Source organism: Equus asinus, chromosome X (genome assembly GCF_041296235.1).
Source record: "Equus asinus isolate D_3611 breed Donkey chromosome X, EquAss-T2T_v2, whole genome shotgun sequence".
In the NCBI taxonomy this organism is placed as follows: Eukaryota; Metazoa; Chordata; class Mammalia; order Perissodactyla; family Equidae; genus Equus; species Equus asinus.
In genome coordinates, this window is record NC_091820.1 from 138,861,553 (window position 1) to 138,870,933 (window position 9,381).

Sequence of the window (9,381 nt, forward strand, 5' to 3'; positions counted from 1 at the left end):
GTCCTGCCTCCCGGCCTCTTTGTCTGGTGGGGCTTCTGGGAGAGATGGGGAGGGGCAGCAGGTTGCCTGGAGGGGAAGGAATAATCTCAGCTACCAACCCCCACCAGAAGATGTCTCCCACCGGAAGATGTCCCCCACCAGAAGATGCGGCTCAGCACATTCTCCGGCTGACATGGCGGTCGGGAGGTAGATTCAGCAACAACATCACACAGAATTATTTGCTGAGCCCAACTAGGACTCTACACCAAGGCTGAGCCCGGTGCTGGGGTGAGGAGGAGGGGACTGATGCCTGCTCCATGCATGAGGAGCTTCGAGACAGATACTGTGGGAAAAACCGTGAGCAGCAAGGTGGGCTGGTGGGGGGACGTGGAGGAGGAAGAGTCCTGACCCGGGCCCAGCAAGAAGCAGTGGCGAGGAAGTGGTTCTAGACCTTCTAGGAGAAAGGAACGCTTGTGCAAAGGCCCAGGGGTGAATCAGGAGCAAGATGCAGGATGTCAATGCTGAGTGCAGGGGAAGGGGCTGGGGTTGCACTAAGGAGCCCGGACTTATTCCAGAGCCAACGAGAAGCCACTGAAGAGTTCTTAGCAGAATGGAAGCAATATGGAGTTATGCTCAAAGCAGGCTGTGTGGAGGGTTGTTTGGAGGGAGGCAAGAGCACACTGCTTGGCCCTCGTACACAGCTGGTAGGAATGGAAATGGAGCCGTCATTGTGGAGAACAGTGTGGCGGGTCCTCGAAAGCTAAGCATAGAGTTCCTATATGACCCAGCACTTCCACTCCCAGATTTAGACCCAAGAGAACTGAAAACAGGTGTTCAATCAAAAACTCATATGTGAATGTTTGTAGCAGTGCTATTGATGATGACCAAAGAGGGGAAACAACTCGAATGTCCACCAATGGAAGAATGGACAGACCAACTGCTCTCCCCATATGATGGAATAGTATTCAGCTATAAAAAGAATGAAACTCTTTTTTTTCAAGTTTTTTTTTTTTCAGATTTTTATTTTTTTCCTTTTTCTCCCCAAAGCCCCCCAGTACATAGTTGTATATTCTCAGTTGTGGTTCCTTCTAGTTGTGGCATGTGGGATGCTGCCTCAGCATGGTTCGATGAGCAGTGCCATGTCCACGCCCAGGATTCGAACTGATGAAACACTGAGCCGCCTGCAGCGGAGCGCGCGAACTTAACCACTCGGCCACGGGGCCAGCCCCTCAAGATTTTTTTAATCTTTCCTTTTTCTCCCAAAAAGCCCCCAGTACATAGTTGTATATTCTTAGTTGTGGGTCCTTCTAGCTGTGGTATGGGGGATGCCGCCTCAGCATGGCTTGATGAGTGGTACCATGTCCGCGCCCAGGATTCGAACCAACGAAACACTGAGCCGCCGCATCGGAGCGCGCGAACTTAACCACTCAGCCACGGGGCCGGCCCCGAGAATGAAATTCTGATCCATGCTACCACGTGCATGAACCGTGAAAACTTGATGCTCAGTGGAAGAAGCTAGACACAAAAAGCCATGTACCATATGATCCCATTTCTGTGGGTGTCCATAAGCCGCAAATCCACAGGCACAGAAAGCAGACTGGTGGGTGCCAGGGGCCGGGGAGGGGGAAATGGGGAGTGACCAGTTAATGGATACAAGGCTTCCTTTTGGAGTGATGAAAATGTTCTGAAACTCTAGAAGTGATGGTTGTACAATATTGTGAATATACTAAATGCCACTGAATTGTGCACTTTAAAAGGGTTAATTTTCTGTTATGTGAATTTCACTTCAAAAAATAGATAATAGATGACAGATGCATTGATTGGTTGGTTGATGATAGAAAGCTAGAGAAAGATGATAGATGATTGATAGATAATAGAGAGAGATAATAGAGAGATGAGAGATGATGGAAAAATGATTAATAGATAAGTGCTAGATAGAGACATAGAAGAGTGAGCAGACTAGTTGAAGTGGCCCAGGCAAGATGTGCTGAGGCCTGAAATCCCGGATGGATTAGAGAGAGATTAGAAGAAAGTCAACAGTCATGGCGGGGGCGGGGGGGGGGGGGGGGGGAGGCTGGGTTAGACTCTGTGGGGAGGGGAGGGAAAAAGTCAAGGTGACCCCTGGGTTCTGGCTTGGGTGGCCGGGTGGGTGATGACACCCTTCACTGGAGGAGGGACAGGTCTGGGAGGAGGTGCTGCCCAGTTAGCATTTGCTGGGCCCAGGCCTGCAGCCCAGCGAAAATGATGAGTAAGCAGTTGGCACTAGAAGTGTGCAGCTTGGACGAGAGTTTTTGGCTGGCAGTCCTCCGAGGGGGCATTGGCTGCAGAGAGGCAGGTGGTGGTGGAAGACAGTGCGTGCACAGTCTGGGGAGGAGGTTCTTGGTCTCATCGGGGGTGGGAGGTAGACTGCAATTTCTCTGAATTTTGAGATTAGGATTTGTTTCTGACCCCAGGAAAGGTGGCCAGTTTGAAGGGCTAGGAGTTGTTCCTCCATCTCTTGCCAAGGTTGTGTACGTTGTCCCTACCTGATAATAAATCCTTTGTTTTGTTTTGTTTTTTTTTTTGCAACTTACATAGCTAGAATGGTTCTGTGGTCTGCCACTAAACCCTAATTGATTTAGATGGAAAGAGACATACCAGGCGAATACAGTCCAAAAGGAAGTTAGTGGAGAGAACTTAATATTGGACACAGTAGACCTCAGGGCACAAATCATTATAAATGATTCCACAAATCTGGAATAAAAGAGATTACTGAATGACAATTAGAGAAATGATCCTTCAGAAGTGTTAATCCTTCTGAACGTGTGTGTACCTGCCTAATGATAGAGCAAGTGTGTATCAAAGAAAAAAGTAGGGGCCAGCCCGGTGGCACAGTGGTTAACTGTGCGCATTCTGCTCCGGCAGCCCAGGGTTCACCGATTAGCATCCCGGGTGTGGACATGGCACCGCTTGGCAAGCCATGCTGTGGCAGGCGTCCCACATATAAAGTAGAGGAAGATGGGCACAGATGTTAGCTCAGGGCCAGTCTTCCTCAGCAAAAAGAGGAGGATTGGCACTCTTTGACATCAGTATCAAAAGGATCTTTTCGGACACCATAACTCCCCAGACGAGGGAAACAATAGAAAGAATAAACAAATGGGACTTCATCAGACTAAAGAACTTCTTGAAGGCAAGGGAAAACAGGATTGAAACAAAAAAACAACCCACTAACTAGGAAAAAATATTTCCAAGTTATTTATCTGACAAAGGGTTAATCTCCATAATATATAAAGAACTCACACAGCTCAACAACAAAAAATCAAACAACCCAATCAAAAAATGGGCAGGGGACGTGAACAGACATTTCTCCAAAGAAGATATACAGATGGCCAATAGACACATGAAAAGATGCTCATCATCACTAATCATCAGGGAAATGCAAATCAAAACTACCCTAAGGTATCGCCTTACACCTGTTAGAATGGCAAAAATATCCAAAACCAAGAGTGACAAATGTTGGAGAGGTTGTGGAGAAAAAGGAACCCTCATACACTGCTGGTGGGAGTGCAAACTGGTGCAGCCACTATGGAAAACAGTATGGAGATTTCTCAAAAAATTAAAAATAGAAATACCATATGACCCAGCCATCCCACTACCAGGTATCTATCCAAAGTACTTGAAATCAGCAATCCCAAAAGTCCCATGCACCCCTATGTCCATTGCAGCATTATTCACAATAGCCAAGATGTGGAAGCAACCTTGGTGCCCATCAACTGATGATTGGATAAAGAAGATGTGGTATATATATACAATGGAATACTACTCAGCCATAAAAAAGAACAAAGTCGTCCCATTCGCAACAACATGGATGGACCTTGAGGGTATTATGTTAAGTGAAACAAACAAGATAAAGACAATCTCTGTATGACTCCACTCATAGGTGGAAGTTAAACATATAGACAAAGAGAACTGATTGGTGGTTACCAGGGGAAAGGGGGTGTGGGGGGAGGGCACAAAGGGTGAAGTGGTGCACCTACAACATGACTAACAATAAAGTACCACTGAAATTTCACAAGGTTGTAAACTATCATAATCTTAATAAAAAGTTAAAAAAAAAAAAAGAGGATTGGCAACAGATGTTACCTCAAGGCTAATCTTCCTCAAAAAAAAAAAGAAAAGAGGGCCAGCCCGGTGGAGCAGCGGTTAAGTGCACACGTTCCACTTCTCAGTGTCCCGGGGTTCACCGGTTCGGATCCCAGGTACAGACATGGCACCACTTGGCAAAAGCCATGCTGTGGCAGGCCTCCCACATATAAAGTAGAGGAAGATGGGCATGGATATTAGCTCAGGGCCAGTCTCCCTCAGCAAAAAGAGGAGGATTGGCAGCAGATGTTAGCTCAGGGCTAAGCTGCCTCAAAAAAAAAAAACGGAAGAAGAAAAAAGTAGCAGTAAAAGGAAAAATTAATAAATTAGGAAATTCACCACAATAAATTACACTGCCTATCCCTGCAATTGGTAGCTCAAGCAGACGAAACTAGTAAGACTACAGGAAAAATTGAACAAGCTTAACAGACATCCCCAAACTGGAGACTACACATTTGTTTCAAGTTTACTTTGAAGAATTACTAAAACTCACCATGTTCTAGGCCACAAAACAAATCTCAACAAATACCAAAAGAATTGGTATCGTGGGGACCGGCCCCGTGGCCGAGTGGTTAAGTTCGCACGTTCTGCTTTGGCGGCCCAGGGTTTTGCCGGTTCGGATCCTGGGCACGGACATGGCACCACTCATCAGGCCACGTTGAGGCAGCGTCCCACATGCCACAACTAGAAGGACCCACAACTAAAAATATACAACTATGTACTGGGGGGCTTTGGGGAGAAAAAAGAAAAATAAAATCTTTAAAAAAAAAAGAATTGGTATCGTGCAGATCGTGTTCTCAAACTGCTATAGAATAAAATCATAAATCAACAATAAAACTAAAATTAAGTCCTCCCATCTGTTTGGAAATTTCAATTTACAAATTTAAATTTAAAGATACACTTCCAAATAATTGATTGGCCCAAGAGGAACTCTAACGAAAATCTAAAAACAGAACTGAGCAACAATGAAAACACTACGTATGAAAACTTGCGGGATGCAGCTCCTGTGGTCCTCAGGAGGAAATGGACAGCCAGACAGCGAAAGAGACGAGCACCACCTGAGGAGGTGAGAAAAATCCCAGCAGAATAAACCCGAAGAATGTAGAAGGAAGGAAATAGCACAGGCAGCAGAAATTAATGAAATGGAAAAAAGAAAGACCGATAAACCCCAAAGTTGGTTCTTTGAAGGGTCTGGCAAGAACGAAAGGAGAGAGAAGAGGGCGGTAGCCATGGTGACCAGAGCCCTTGCAGACAGCGCGGGAGCCGGCTGGCCAGGCGCCTGGGGAGCCCTGGTTTCTCAAAACACCACGCAAATGACAGGAAGGGGATGACAAAGGTAAAAAGGAATGAATTCCCCACAGAAAATGAGAGGAGTACCTACCAAGAAAATTTTGGAGGCCGGAAAACAGGTGGAGGAGTAATCACTGACTTAGGAGACAAGAGCAAACGTTTCCAACAGCAGAGGGAGGCAGCCAGCGGCAGGGGCTGGTTTGCACAAGAAGTGGAGGCAGCAGATACCTCAGGAGAAAAAGTGTGGGTCTGCATGGTGGGGGTGGGGAACAGGAGGACCGATTGAAAGTCTGCATAAGCAGCTACTAAATCAAGTATATTTCAGGAATATCTACATAAAGAAGCTGCTAGATTCTCACATCTTTGCCCCACCTCGTGCAGAAGACCAGATTTTACTCTCTGGTGTGTTAGAACAAAAGGTCTGTGGAAACGCAAAGGAAAGCCACGGTGAAACAGCCTTTTATTTTCACTAGTTGGCAGAAATTCAAAAGTCTGACAATACTTGGCAGCGCTGGAAGCGATGCAGAGTCTCGAGAGCTCCTTTCCTGCCGGGTGCACCGCTACAAGCACTTTGGAAGACAGTTTGGTAGTATCCAGCAGACGTGAAGCCGGGCGTGTTTATGACCCACCACCTCAGGCCTGGGCACGCTGTGGGGGTGGTCTTTCACAAATACACCAGATTACACGTACAAGTCCCGCACAGCAGCATTGTTTATAATAGGCAAAAGCCAAGAACAACCCAAGTGTCCGTTAACAGCAGAATAAGCGAACTATGCTAGAGTCACAGGACGGAAAACTATTCAGCAATAAAAATGAATAAGCTACGGTTATATGCATCAACTTGGATGTCCGTCACAACGTAACATGGAACGCAAGCAACAAGTTACAGAAAAACACATCCAGTATGATTCTATTTATATGAAGCTCAAAAATACAAAACGAAATAATGTATCATTTAGGGATCATTCATATTTGGGACAAGTATAAAGAAAGGCAAGGAAAGAATAGTGGTTGCCTCTGTCAAGGGAGGAAGAGGGTAGGTGGGAATGTTGGCCTCCAGCTGACAGTGGGCACACGTGGGAAGCACTTTATCACCATTCTCTAAACAATTCATATAATGAAGTGGTATGTACCCTTTTGTATGTATTAGATTGAATAAGATGAAACATCCATTTGTACAGGTCAAAAATAGCTGAATATTCAGCAATTTCATCTAGTTTTGACCTACCAAATTTCATAATGATAAAACAAAACCAAAAGATTTTATGCTAATAAATTTGAAAATTTGATGAAATGGGCATGTTTCTAGAAAAATATTCCTTATCAAAAACTGACTCAAAATCGAAAAATTCAACCTAAAATTTATACGAAATCTCAAGGAACCCCAAATAGCCAAAACAATTCTGAAAAAGAATAAATTTGGAGGACTCACACGTCCTGATTTCAAAACATACCACAAAGCTACAGGAATCAAAACAGTGTGGTGCTGGCTTAAAGACAGACGAATAGACCAACGGAACAGAACAGAGAGCCCAGAAATAGAGCCTCACATACACGGTCAACTGGTCTCTAACAGAGCTGCCAAGACCATTCAGCGGGGAAAGGACATTCTCTTCAACAAACGGTGTTGGGAACCGGAGACCCACATGCAAAAGAATGAAGTTCAACCCTTATCTCACACCATACACAAAGATCAACTCAAAATGAATTAAAGACCTAAATGTAAGACCTGAAACCATAAAACTCCTACAAGAAAACAGGGGAAAAGCTTCATGACATTGGCCTTGGCAATGACTTGGAAACAACACCAAAAGCACAGGCAATGAAAGCAAAAGTAGACAAATGGACTACGTGAAACTTCCAAACTTCTGTGCATCAAAGTACACAATCAACAGAGTGAAGAGACAACCTATGGCACTAGGACTGGAAGGGAACTTCCTTAATTTCATAACGGTGTCTACCCAACAATGATTAAACATTGAGAACATTCCCTTTGCTTCCATTCAACGCTATACTGTCCAGGGAAGTAAAGTGAGTAAAGGAAACTGTAGTTAAAAGGACTGGAAAAGAAAAAGCAAAACAGTCATTATTGGCAGGTGACATGATTGTGTAAGTAGAAAACCAAAAAGAAGCCACAAAAGGAATCCAGAAAGAATTATTAAACTTAAGATAAGAGTTTACAAGGTTGCTTGACATGAAATCAATACACGAAAGTCAATTGTGTTTCTATATACCAGCAACACAATCAAAAGTAAATTAAAAAGAAGACAGCATTTATAATAGCACAAAAAAGCAAGTCCCTAGTAATAAATCTAACAAATGATGTGCAAGTCCGTTAGGAAAAATGTATTAAAAAGATCTTTTTTTTTTTTTTTTAAAGATTGGCACCTGAGCTAACAACTGTTGCCAATCTTTTTTTTTTCCTTCTTTTTCTCCCCAAATCCCCCCAGTATATAGTTGTATATTTTAGTTGTGGGTCCTTCTAGTTGTGGTATGTGAGACACCGCCTCAACGTGGCCTGATGTGTGGTGCTATGTCCCCGCCCAGGATCCAAACCAGCGAAACCCTGGGCCACCATAGCGGAGCGCGTGAACTTAACCCTTTGGCCACGGGGCCGGCCCCTGAAAAGATCTTAATAAATGGAGATACACTATGCTCATAGATGGGGAAACTCAATATTTTAGAGATGGCTAGTCTCCAAAGTGATTCAAAATTCAACAAAATCCCCCATTTACCCCTTCAAAACAAAATCCCAAAAGAGTTTTCCCTGAAACTTAAACTTAAAAGGGAAACTAAAAGAACTCAATCCCATTCACGATCGCAACGAAAAGAATAAAATACCTTAGGATAAATTTAACCAAGGAAGTGAAAGATCTATACAATGAAAACTACAAGACTTTCTTGAAAGAAATTGATGACGACATAAAGAGATGGAAAGACATTCCATGCACATGCATTGGAAGAATAAACATAGTTAAAATGTCCATACTACCTAAAGCAATCTACAGATTCTACGCTATCCCAATCAGAATCCCAATGACATTCTTTACAGAAATTGAACAAAGAATCCTAAAATTCATATGGGGCAACAAAAGACCCCGAATTGCTAAAGCAATCCTGAGAAAAAAGAACAAAGCCGGAGGCATCACAATCCCCGATTTCAAAACATACTACAAAGCTACAGTGATCAAAACAGCATGGTACTGGTACAAAAACAGGTGCACAGATCAATGGAACAGAATTGAAAGCCCAGAGATAAAACCACACATCTATGGACAGCTAATCTTCGACAAAGGAGCTGAGGGCATACAATGGAGAAAAGAAAGTCTTTTCAACAAATGGTGCCGGGAAAACTGGAAAGCCAGATGTAAAAGAATGAAAATTGACCATTCTTTTTCACCATTCACAAAAATAAACTCAAAATGGATCAAAGACCTAAAGGTAAGTCCTGAAACCATAAGGCTTCTAGAAGAAAATGTAGGCAGTACACTCTTTGACATCAGTATTAAAAGGATCTTTTCGGACACCATGCCTTCTCAGAGAAGGGAAACAATAGAAAGAATAAACAAATGGGACTTCATCAGACTAAAGAGCTTCTTCAAGGCAAGAGAAAATAGGATTGAAACAAAAAACAACCTACTAACTGGGAAAAAATATTTGCAAGTCATATATCCGACAAAGGCTTAATATCCATAACATATAAAGAATTCACACAGCTCAACAACAAAAAATCAAACAACCTGATCAAAAAATGGGAAGGGGACATGAACAGACATTTCTCCAAGGAAGATATACGGATGGCCAATAGGCACATGAAAAGATGTTCGTCATCACTGATCATGAGGGAAATGCAAATCAAAACCACACTAAGACGTCACCTTACGCCCATTAGAATGACAAAAATAACCAAAACAAAAAGTGACAAATGTTGGAGAGGTTGTGGAGAAAAAGGAGCCCTCATACACTGCTGGTGGGAATGCAAACTGGTGC